We start from the raw sequence: 12,048 nt of genomic DNA on the forward strand, positions 1-12,048 counted from the left end.
GTAAGTCACTCAAACACTTTATTAGATTGAAAACTCAAAGCGCACTGCATTTTCTCATTCATGTCATTCCAGCTCACAGCATGAAATACAATGTAGGCAATATCACTCTACTTTTCAGTGATGGTAAACTCAAATGTTGGAATACTATGTAATTTATTTATTTTTTCCCTTTTTTATTTTATTAATTGTTTTTATTGAACTATATATTTTTCCCACTCCCCTCCTTTTTTTATCAATAAATTTATTTATTTATTAAAGATTTCTGTCTCTTCCCCACCACCACCTCCCATTTCCCTCCTCCTCCCCCAATTAAGTCCCCCCCCCTTCAGCCCGAAAAGCAATCAGGGTTCCCTGTCCTGTGTGGGAAGTCCAAGGAACCCCCACCTCCATCCAGGTCTAGTAAGTTGAGCATCCAAACTGCCTAGGCTCCCACAAAGCCAGTGCATGCTGTAGGATCAGAAACCCATTGCCATTGTTCTTGAGTTCTCAGTAGTCCTCATTGTCCGCTATGTTCAGAGAGTCCGGTTTTATCCCAGGCTTTTCCAGACCCAGGCCAGCTGGTCTTGATGAGTTCCCATTAGAACATCCCCATTGTCTCAGTGTGTGGGTGCACCCCTCGCGGTCCTGAGTTCCTTGCTCGTGCTCTCTCTCCTTCTGCTCCTGATTTGGACCTTGAGATTTCAGTCCTGTGCTCCAATGTGGGTCTCTGTCTCTGTCTCCTTTCATTGCTTGCTGAAGGTTAATATTCAGGAGAATGCCTATATGTTTTTCTTTGGGTTCACCTTATTTAGCTTCTCTAGGATCACTAATTATAGGCTCAATGTCCTTGGTTTATGGCTAGAAACCAATTATGAGTGAGTACATCCCATGTTCCTCTTTTTGGGTATGGCTTACCTTACTCAGGATAGTGTTTTCTATTTCCATCCATTTGCATGCAAAATTCAAGAAGTCCTTGTTTTTTATTGCTGAGTAGTACTCTAATATGTATAAATTCTATACTTTCTTCATCCATTCTTCCATTGAAGGGCATCTAGGTTGTTTTTAGGTTCTGGCTATCACAAACAATGCTGCTATGAACATCGTAGAGCATATACTTTTGTTGTATGATAAGGCCTCTCTTGGGTATATTCCCAAGAGAGGTATTGCTGGGTCCAGGAGTAAGTTGATCCCGAATTTCCTGAGAAACTGCCACACTGCTTTCCAAAGTGGTTGCACAAGTTTGCATTCCCACCAGCAATGGATGAGTGTACCCCTTTCTCCACAACCTCTCCAACAAAGGCTATCATTGGTGTTTTTTATTTTAGCCATTCTGACAGGTGTAAGATGGTATCTTAAAGTTGTCTTGATTTGCATTTCCCTGATCGCTAAGGAAGTTGAGCATGACCTTAAGTGTCTTTTGGCCATTTGAAGTTCTTCTGTTGAGAATTCTCTGTTCAGCTCAATGCCCCATTTTATAATTGGGTTGATTAGCCTTTTACGGTCTAGTTTCTTGAGATCTTTATACATTTTGGAGATCAGACCTTTGTCAGTTGCGGGGTTGGTGAAGATCTTCTCCCAGTCAGTGGGTTGCCTTTGTGTCTTAGCGACAGTCTCCTTTGCTTTACAGAAGCTTCTCAGTCTCAGGAGGTCCCATTTATTCAATGAGGTCCTTAATGTCTGTGCTGCTGGGGTTATACGTAGGAAGTGGTCTCCTGTGCCCATGTGTTGTAGAGTACTTCCCACTTTCTCTTCTATCAGGTTCAGTGTGTTCGGACTGATATTGAGGTCTTTAACCCATTTGGACTTGAGTTTTGTGCATGGTGATAGATATGGATCTATTTTCATTCTTCTACAGGTTGACATCCAGTTTTGCCAGGACAATTTGTTGAAGATGCTCTCTTTTTTCCATTGTATACTTTTAGCTCCTTTATCAAAAATCAGGTGTTCATAGGTTTGTGGGTTAATGTCAGGGTCTTCTATTTGATTCCATTGGTCAACTTCTCTGTTTTTATGCCAATACCAAGCTGTTTTCAATACTGTAGCTCTGTAGTAGAGTTTGAAGTCAGGGATGGTAATGCCTCCAGACGATCCAAAGAGCTCACCCACATTCCCACACCGGGAGTCGAACCCCGGGCCGCCTGGGTGAAAACCAGGAATCCTAACCGCTAGACCATGTGGGAGGTGATCACTCTATTTTCTTTACACAGGTACTTAGGGCTATGAAGTTTCCTCTTAGCACTGCTTCCATTGTGATCCATAAGTCTGGGTATGCTGTGTATTCATTTTCATTGAATTCTAGGAAGTCTTTAACTTCTTTTTTTAAAATTTCTTCCTTGACTAAAAGGCCATTCAGTAGAGAGCTGTAACAGGACAAATTGCAGAGAACAAGAGATTATGTGATGCTCCATCCCAACCCATACATCTACAGCACAATTTCCATACCTAAGGCTCACAGATCATTGTGGAAGAGGAGATGGAAATGTTGTATGAGCTAGGGGAACAGGAAATTTTCTTGGAGATTGTGTTTATTAGAAATGCCAGAGAAGCTACAGCCATAAAGTTTCATCAACCTGGCTGCTTAAAAAAGACCTGAACAATGATCGCACCAACAGATATGCTAAAATGCTTTTCAAACATTGACAGGATACATAAGATTCTTGTTACCACTATGGAAACACTAATTTTAACTGGATATATTTGACCTACATATCATATATATGTCATATAAACATACAGTCCTTTACCCAAAATACCAACCCAATTTATGTAAGTTATTAGCATCATAAATATCAGTTTCTCTTATATGTTAAATTTTAACTGAATTTGAAATGTTCTTATTAATCTACTCAAAATTCATTGGAAGACAATGGTGAGTTCAGGTGACAGGATTAGGAATCAGAGAAATGTGGACCTTTAAAAGTGAGAACATTGATGCAGCATGTAGTTTGATTTAAAATATTTTAACTTAAAAAGGCTACAAGGAGGAAGGGGATAAACTACCATACCTATTAAACTCTATATCTGGTAAGAAGTTTCTGCATACATGATCTTACTTCTTTGTGATACCCTGAGCTGAGTTCCTTCTATTCTCTCTGCCTCATTGTTGCTGGAGAGGACAGTTTCCCAAACTCCTACAGTCCCATTCCATTCATAAGCTCACCACAGCATCTCTTTGCTTTTGGCCATAGAGCTTTTCTGAAGAGAGGAGAAAGCATTGCTTTTATGAATGCGTAAAATTGAAGGGCATGGGAAAAACATTCTATGTGGTTATAGAATGTTTTTTGAATTGGTTTACAAATGGATTGAAATGCACTTGTCCACAGCAAGAGCCAGTCCTACAATGCTTTCTTACTAGTTTTTCTCCCTTTGATCTCAAACTCTATCTGAGATTATCCTTAAAATAAAGTTATTGTTTGAGAGTGACCTAAACAAAAATGTGCTGGAACTTAAGAAAATAATGTAGCAAATAAGCATGCTATTTCTGTATTGACCATTACTTTGTTACATTTTTATTTCCACAGTTTAATAAATATATTTATAGTGGTATATATAAAAAATTATTTCCTACTGCTTCATAATTGTTCCAGGTAGAATCAAAATACAAATTTTCAGGAATATTCTTTCAGCTATTTCAAATGTTTCTTATCATATGTATCAGCCCCCAACTCACAAATTTAATTTTAGCGCATTATTTATAACACATTTCAAGTCCCTATAACATTTGTAAATTATTCTTTTTTGCTGTTTTTTAAACAGTCATTACAGATTTTTAGCTACTTTGCTTTTACCTAGGTGCATTTTATTTATTTCCCTTAAGTCCTGTGTAGCATATTACTATGTGGATTTTGCAGAATTTATATACTAAATCTACTTCTGGTGGTAGTAATTCATTCCCCTTTTTACTTTTCTTTTAAATTTTGTGCCATACAAATTAGTGTATTAGTCTATGTCCCTATGTACCTATTTTAAAAGGTTCTTTAGTTGGTGATTTTTCAAACACCAACATGAAGAGGAATCTAAGTATCTGTTTTTACTTTGACAAATGTCTGTGCTCTTTAGTTATACCAAGATGGTTCTACAAAAAGAAAGAATGGTCTTAATATATAAAAAGAGATCTGGCTACTTAAATCGAGTCACCACTTTCTCTTATTCTTCTTTATAGCTGATGTACACCCAGAAGTTGGAGTGGATTTTGAGAGTTGAAATCTCTCCAGGAAATAGCAGTGTGTCCAGCAAGGCCATTGGGAGACCTCTCTGAGGATGAACTAGAAGAGATTCTGAGTGAGCAAGTTTAAGTCTAACAATATTTCTGGATATTTTTAGGGCTATGGTATTGAAGAGAGATTAATTTTAGTCTTTGGAGTAATCAAATGAAGATGAATGATAGAAATAGTTTCACTAAAGAGGAGTTCCCTTATCCCTGGAAAGCTCTGTATACTATTATAGCTATGATTTTGTAGCTTTTTATTGTCTAAGACATGATAATGCAGAATATAGCAGTCTGCTAATTTCTCACAGAATCATGTAGAAACTCATAGGGAAGCTTTCTTCTAGAGGAAACAAAACATAAAAAAGGATTAGTTAGAAATTCTTTTATGACAAAAGATGGCTTTCATCGAGTAAGTTTCCCTCAAGAAAAATCCAAAGATATCATTGTGGACTCTTTCACCTTCTATGTAGGTTTAAATTAATCCTGGGCAAATTATCCCTTTATAAGGTTTGCTTTAAGAGTTACACCTCTGTTCTCAGGAAAGCGTATTATTTTTCTTGACACTTGAAAAAAAGACTATGGAAGGGTCAGAGTTCAGGAAAGACTCCAGTTGAGAACATTCCCTTGAAAGGCTAAGGTTCAGTTGGTAAAGGGACAGAGTGAGGAACAGAGTCTGTATGTTAATCTGTCCTTCAGGTGACTCTGACCCAGATCATCCACATGTTTTCCCTGTCATTAATTTAAAAAATCATAGTGACACTGAGATCCTGTGTCAAAGGTTTCTGAGAGGAACTGGTACTGAGCTCATTGATTGACACATGATGTCTTGCATGAGACCCGTGGATTCATCGCTACCACCCTCCACCACTAAAAAGTGGGTTTTGTGAGGGCTCAGAATGAGAATAAGCTAGAAGGTGACACTTATTATTACATTCCGCATGTTTTTCTATTATGTTCTTATTTGTTCTTTAATGTCTATGGCTTCAATCTAGGAGCTGAGGTGTATCAAAAGCTGTAACGCCTGATTAAGGTGGTGAAAATTCTAGTCCTCAAACCTCCTGTGTTCTAATCCATCTGAGGATTAATCCACTTTCTTAGACACTATTTCTTCAGGCAGAGCCAGCGTTTAGCCATCAAAGCCATAGAAGACGGTTACAAAATTACCCAAAGTCAAGAGAATATGCAAAATCAGACCTTTGACCTGGGTTTTGAACCTGGAGTAAAGTGTTGGAAAACTGTGCGAGAGCTATGAGAGTTATTCATTCATACAGAGAATCTTGAGGAAGACCCTTGCCTCTGACTAGGAGAATCACGGGGAGCATTTATTATTACGTACACGTGCACATTGCTGTGGACATTCCCCATCTGTGGTACTGGCCACCCTGAAGAAATGCGTGTCCTATGACATAAGGAGACACTTTGGAACTCACAGTGTTCGCCTTCAGTGCAACTTCCCAAGTGATAACTGGGAAAGTGAAGGGGAGAGCTGTGGCTCAGGAGACATTAAAGTAAAATCAACAGGCTCGTCAAACACAGCCCCAACGGGCTAGAGCCTAAAGCTTCCTGATGCGCGTATGTCATGTAGAGAACAGAGTCAATTTCTCTGGAGCTTGATTAGCTGGAGAAGGCAGAAGTTAATGAGAATAAGGTAAAACAAATATCAGGCTATTGGGCATAGGTACCGCTTACTAAATGAGGATGGGCTGGATTTGATTCTGAATCTCAAGCTCAGGAAAGTCAACTTTCCTAAGAAGAATTAAAATCAAGAAACCATGACCACAATTTGGGTTCCTTTAAACAAATTCATCTATTGCTCTACTTTGTTCTTTCTTTACATTTCTCTATGAGAGCTGATTATAAAATATCAAAACTAAAACAGACCTCTTCCACATCTTACAAACAAATTTGAAAAAAGCTGTTAAGGTGGAAATAAGTAAAACAAAAAGACACTCACCGGAACTACTGTTGAAGTCATTAAGTCGTGTCTTTAATCCTTTCTTTGCATTTTACTATTTGAAATTACCTTCCTTTTCTGAACTGCATGCATGTCTCATACAGCCTAACAGTGGAAATATTCTTGTTTGTTCAGGAAAGGAAGGTCTGCGATTGTAAATACTGTATGAGCTTGTGTAAAACTCCAGGGTACAGATGACTAATATAGTGTAATTAACACACAGCATCAAGTGAGGAGTCTAAAAAAGTCAATGATAAAGGGAATACCACTGAATGAAAATGAAACCTCCCAGAATCCTCTTACCAAAGCTTCTTAGGGTATTTTGGGAACTCTGGTATTTTAACTGTTTCACTCACACTGAAAATAAGCTGACAACGGTGTTGGAGAAACTTGAACCCTACAGGTTGAACAAAACAAAACAGAAGGAAAGGATAAAATCACTTGAAACCTAGTCATGTTGTGATGCTTACAGTCACCAACTCATTTATTCATATTTGAAAATCAAGATAAGAGTAAAGTAATTATGGTGACATATATCACTATTATAGGAATCCCAACATATGTCCAGGGAATTGAACTAAATAAAAGTGTGTTACCAAAGCTGGTGAAGGGACTTACGTTTAATTTATGAGCCTATTTACTATGAGCTCAGCATTCACCATCTCCCCCAGCCTCTACACATGCACACCATACACCCCCCAATCTTCTCTTCTAGCACAGAGAGTTAGGGTAAGTCTAATAAGGAAAACAAAGGCTAAAACTGATTGCTGACGACATGTAGGAAATATCACTAATAACTGAGGGCAACTAACTAGTTCACAATAAAGTCTCATGCATATGGGTTGGTAAAATTCATTTTTAAACCTTGTCTTGCTCTAATTAGGTGAGTTTGCTATGTATCATCATCACAGTTTTGGTAACCATGGAAACCCTTGACCTGTAAAACAAATTACAGTGTGGTGTTGTTCTTCCCTTATATTTAAGAGATTGTTGAAATGTTTACATTTTTAGTTTAAACAACTACCATAAATCATAAAATGTTTTGTGGAGCAGTGAACTATGTATGTCCCTTGGGATGAAGAACCAAGCTACAAGCTAGCACTACCAACATTACTGGAATTGAGAAAATAGGCAACACAATGCAATGCACCCTGCTTTGGAGTGAACTCAGTCCCCATTTAGAAACACACTGAGTCTGGTTTTTAGCAAACAGGATTCTAGAGGAAAAGAGAGAAAGGGTGATGAAGAAATCTCCTGTGAACTCTGTCCCCTGGCTTTGAAGTTTCATCATCTCCACAATATTTATGTGGAAACAGGATTCTTACCGTGGGCAACAGGAGGGCTCTGGCATATTGAGTCATTGTTTTAGAGGTTCAGAACTAAAGACACATTTAACAACACCGACTAAAAATTTTAAAAAGTTTAAAAAAATTAAAAAACAAAGACTATTCTAACTACACATTTCTGATATTATTATTCAATTTGATTACAATTTCCATTTGTATTAGAGTTGCTAAGATGACTCTGAAGACCCGATTAGAATGGCAGCGTCACCTGTGTGTAGGGAGTGGGAAGTACCGTCCCAGCAGTCATCCCAGAGAGGGGGAGTGACCCTTTGAAGATGTATACAGCTAGCCAATAGAAAATATTTCTGATTTTTATAACACATCCAGTCCTCACTCCAATATTTTCTGCAATGAGACAAGTTAGAAATACATGCCACGGAGGCCCAAATAGGATCAAAATGATGCATCTTGAATGCACTAAATAGTTCATGACTTGATTCATATCTCATTAAAACTTCTGTTTCAATTATACTTTAATTATCAATTGTTTGGAATTCCATTTCATCCTGAATGGAACCATTTACCTTTCCATCTGAACTTTTCTTTGAACCACCCAGAGATGATCTAGTGAAGCAGAGGACACCATTACTGTTACTGATAGTTACAAGTGTTAATGAAGAGCTATGAGCACGAAGCCGTTTATTTCCTGTTTTAGACTAGAGGGCCATAATTCTCCCATGGTTTTATACATCAAGAGTTGTATGTATGAAAATAATGAAGACAAGGGCATATGTTCTTATTTTCTATCTAGATTAAAATGCCCTGAGGGGATGGCTTATTGCTTATAGCCTTACAATTCTTCAAGGCCTACTATTAATAGCTGTCATTTGTTACATCTATTCTCTATGTTAGAATCTTTAGAAACATCTCTAATTCCCACATCACTTCTACAAAAAAGATATTATTATCCATCTATGTCTTTACCTATGTTTATTTCATAGTTGAGTAATTTATGAAAAATATCACAGCTGACACATGACATAGTAGATTAAAAACTAGACCTTTTATAGTCTGACCTCACACATGCCTTATTTTGTTCATTATAATTTCAATATTTCTGTGGTGTAGCAAGCATAATATTAAGGTCAGGGTTTACAGATGATTAAGGGATCCCAAAAGGAATTTTACAATTATAGTTCTACAAATTACAATTCATTTTTAATTAATAGTAATTTCACAATAATTTCATTTTTAAGTTTTTTTTGTCAATATAAGTTTTCATTCAAGTGTATCATAGATTAGAAGAAGATATTTATAAAAAACCTTAGATGTATAAGATAGACATTAGGTGCTATTAATGCAACCATATGACTTGATAGTAGTGATGAATAGTGCTTCCTAATTATTCATTCAAGGCTCACTATGTTAAGCCTGATTAAAGTTTTATTACAGACAATTTTCCCTTCAGCCCCAAAGGCTGGAGATACACAAGGTTAGAGAGCAGAGAAATTAAGCATATTACTCAAACTCTTAACTAGTTGACAGAAGAGGAAAAGTAAAGATTCATCCAGAGCTCTATACTCAGGATGCTTAATCCTGTTTCTGCCATGTCTTAGCTGTTTAAGGTGTCACCCAGAAAGTGGTGTTATGATTTATATCGATTGCTGGTTTGACTGGAACTAGAATCAGCTTGAATACAAATCTCTCTGCGTGTCCGTGAGGATTATCTAATCTAGGCTAATGGATGTGGAAAAACTCATCCTAAATGTGGATGATGCCATTCCATAGACTGGGGTTCCATATTACATAAATATAAAGAATCTAGTTCAACACAAGAATTCATCACTGTTTCCTGACTATACATGCACTATGCCCAGCAGATTCATGATCTTGTTATCATCTTCCCTGCCACAAAATACTTCCCCACAAACTGTAAACCAAAATGAACCGTTCTTTCATTACATTGTCAGGGATTTTATTGCAGAAACAAAAGAAATAACTGATATGGAAAACTGAACCTGGAAGTGGGGCCGTTGATGTGATAAACCTGACTGTATTGTTCTTAGGCCTTCGGACCTGGTTTGTGGGAAGAATGCCGCAGAGCTCAGCACTTAAAGTTAGGAAAATTCTTGGGTGATGGAAGCCGAGTTTAATGGACGAATCACATGGGATTTAGAAGACCAGAAGATTGGAGAAAAATGTAGACAAGTAACGCTCAGTTCATTAAGTTTCACGGAGAAACAAAGACACCATCAGAAACGGGTCTAAGAGTCACTCAAGTTATATTCTGAGAATAATCTAGCTGCCTTCTACCTGTGCCCTGAGAATCTGAAAGAGATTGTTATAATTGTTAAAGAAAAAACACCAGCATTGGTACCATAGGTAAGGAAATACTAAAGGAAAGATATCACTCATCAGCTGTAACTTGGGGACACTTATTATTTTAAATGAAAAAAATTCAAACTAAGAATGACACAGAAATGGCTCCCTCCTCCAAAGACTAGCTAAGAAAGAGATTTTTCAGATCCAACCACCAAATCAGAAAGACAATGTAAAAACTATAATCTAGGATAGGTGGTCTACAACTTATATGGCTGACAGAACTTGGTCATCCAAGAGGCATTGGTTTTGCAGACATAACAATGGGGATGTTCTATCGGGAACTCACCAAGGCCAGCTGGCCTGGGTCTGAAAAAGCATGGGATAAATCTGGACTAGCTGAACATAGCGGACATTGAGGAATACTGAGAACTCAAGAACAATCGCAGTGGGTTTTTGATCCTACTGCACGTACTGGCTTTGGGGGAGCCTAGGCAGTTTGGATGCTCACCTTACGAGACCTGGATAGAGGTGGGCAGTCCTTGGGCTTCCCACAGGTCAGGGAATCCTGATTGCTCTTCCAGCAGATGAGGGAGGGGGACTTGATCGGGGGAGGGGGAGGGAAATGGGAGGCGGTTGCGGGGAGGAGGCAGAAATCCTTAATAAATAAATAAATTTAAAAAAAAGTGCAAGATTGAGTTAATCATAGAGTATTGATCCATGGTCTTAGAATGCTTCTGATGCCAGGCAATATGTTTGAATGAAGATGGCATCCTTAGGCTCATAGGGAGTGGCACTATTCGGAGGTGTGGCCTTATTGGAGTAGGTGTGATCTTGTTGGAGGAAATGTGTCATTGGGGGTAGGCTTTGAGGTCTCAGAAACTCAAGTAAGGCCTAGTATGGCACTGTCTCTTTCTGCTGCTGATATGGGATTCCCCTCTGTATCCTGTGAATACCAGTGGTTAATAAAGAAGCCGCTTTGGATCTATTGCAGAGCAGAATAGGGTAAGGCAGGAATTTCAAGTAGAGAGAGGAGGAGAGAGCAGGAGGATTCAGGGAGATGGCATATAACTGCTGCAGGAGGCAGACAGGCCTGAACCTTGCCAGTAAACCATGAGCCTCATGGTAAAATATAAAATAATAGGAATGGATTAATTTAAGATATAAGAGCTATCCAATAAGAAGCGTGAGCTAATAGGCCATGCAGTGTTGTAATAATACAGTTTTCTGTGTGATTATTTTGGGTCTGGGAAGCCGGGAACAAATGAGCAATCTTCCTACATGTATCCTGGGAATACAGATGTAGAACTTGTAGCTCCCTCTTCACCACCATGTCTGCTAATGTGCTGCCATGCTTCCTACAATGATGATAATGGACGAAACATCTGAACTATAAGCCAGTCCCAATTAAATGGTTTTCTTTTTAAGAATTACCATAGTTATGGTGTCTTTCCACAGCAATAAAACCCTAACTAAGACAGTTGGAGTCCTTGAAAGAGACTCTGAGGGCTCCAATATGAAGCCATGAAGGTGAAGCATAAGTTATTATAGACACCCAAAGACACTGGAGATATCAGGCTTGTGGAAATCTGTGGAGGAAAGCTGTAGTCACATAGTAGACTGGTTCAAGATAGTACGCTGCAAGAGGCAGAACTGCAAGGTCCGTGCTGCTTCAACCCTTTGAACTTAGACAATTACATCATAAGGTTTTCATGTTAGTCATAGAGATTCCATTTTGCTTTTTTTTCTTCCTGGACTTTGCACTTGCATTGGTTTGATATTTATTTTCTATGCCTCTTGTCCTCCTTTTTGGAATGGGAGTGTGTGTTCTGTTCTACTGTATATTAAAAACATATGAACTATTTTGGTGTTATAGGTGTTCAGGGGCTGGTGTTCCAGATATTACTTGAGTATTATGAGAGACTCTATTTGGAATTAACACCTTTGAACAATGTTAAAACTGTTAAAATTATGGGGATATTTCAAGTTGGACTTAATGCATGCGTTTTGCATTGAGGGTTTTCTTCAGTCTGTGGGGACAATGACTGGAAAGCTGGGGCTTAAAAGTGATATGTTGCGGTGTGAAGATGGCAAGGAGTGGATTTGTGATGACTTGTGTTTCAGCTTAACTGGACCTAGTATTTTGGAGGCAAGTCTCTAGGCATGCCTGTGATGTTAGGTTAATTGAGGTAGGAAGACTCACATTAAAAGTGAATGGCAACTTTTTCAGCTGTAGAATGGAGAAAGTTAACTGATCTGGGCTTCCAGACTTGCATAGAATAGAGAAAGCTAACTAATCT

The 12,048-nt window shown here is 38.3% G+C and overlaps 1 non-coding gene across 1 annotated transcript; it reads right to left on the reverse strand.

Moving 5' to 3' along the window:
* Window positions 1-2,086: 2,086 nt before the first annotated feature.
* On the reverse strand, window positions 2,087-2,159 carry Trnae-uuc (transfer RNA glutamic acid (anticodon UUC)). Its single transcript has one exon. It is a non-coding gene; the product is annotated as a tRNA-Glu (tRNA).
* Between the last annotated feature and the right edge of the window lie 9,889 nt (window positions 2,160-12,048).

Source organism: Microtus pennsylvanicus, chromosome 4, assembly GCF_037038515.1.
Source record: "Microtus pennsylvanicus isolate mMicPen1 chromosome 4, mMicPen1.hap1, whole genome shotgun sequence".
Taxonomy (NCBI): Eukaryota; Metazoa; Chordata; class Mammalia; order Rodentia; family Cricetidae; genus Microtus; species Microtus pennsylvanicus.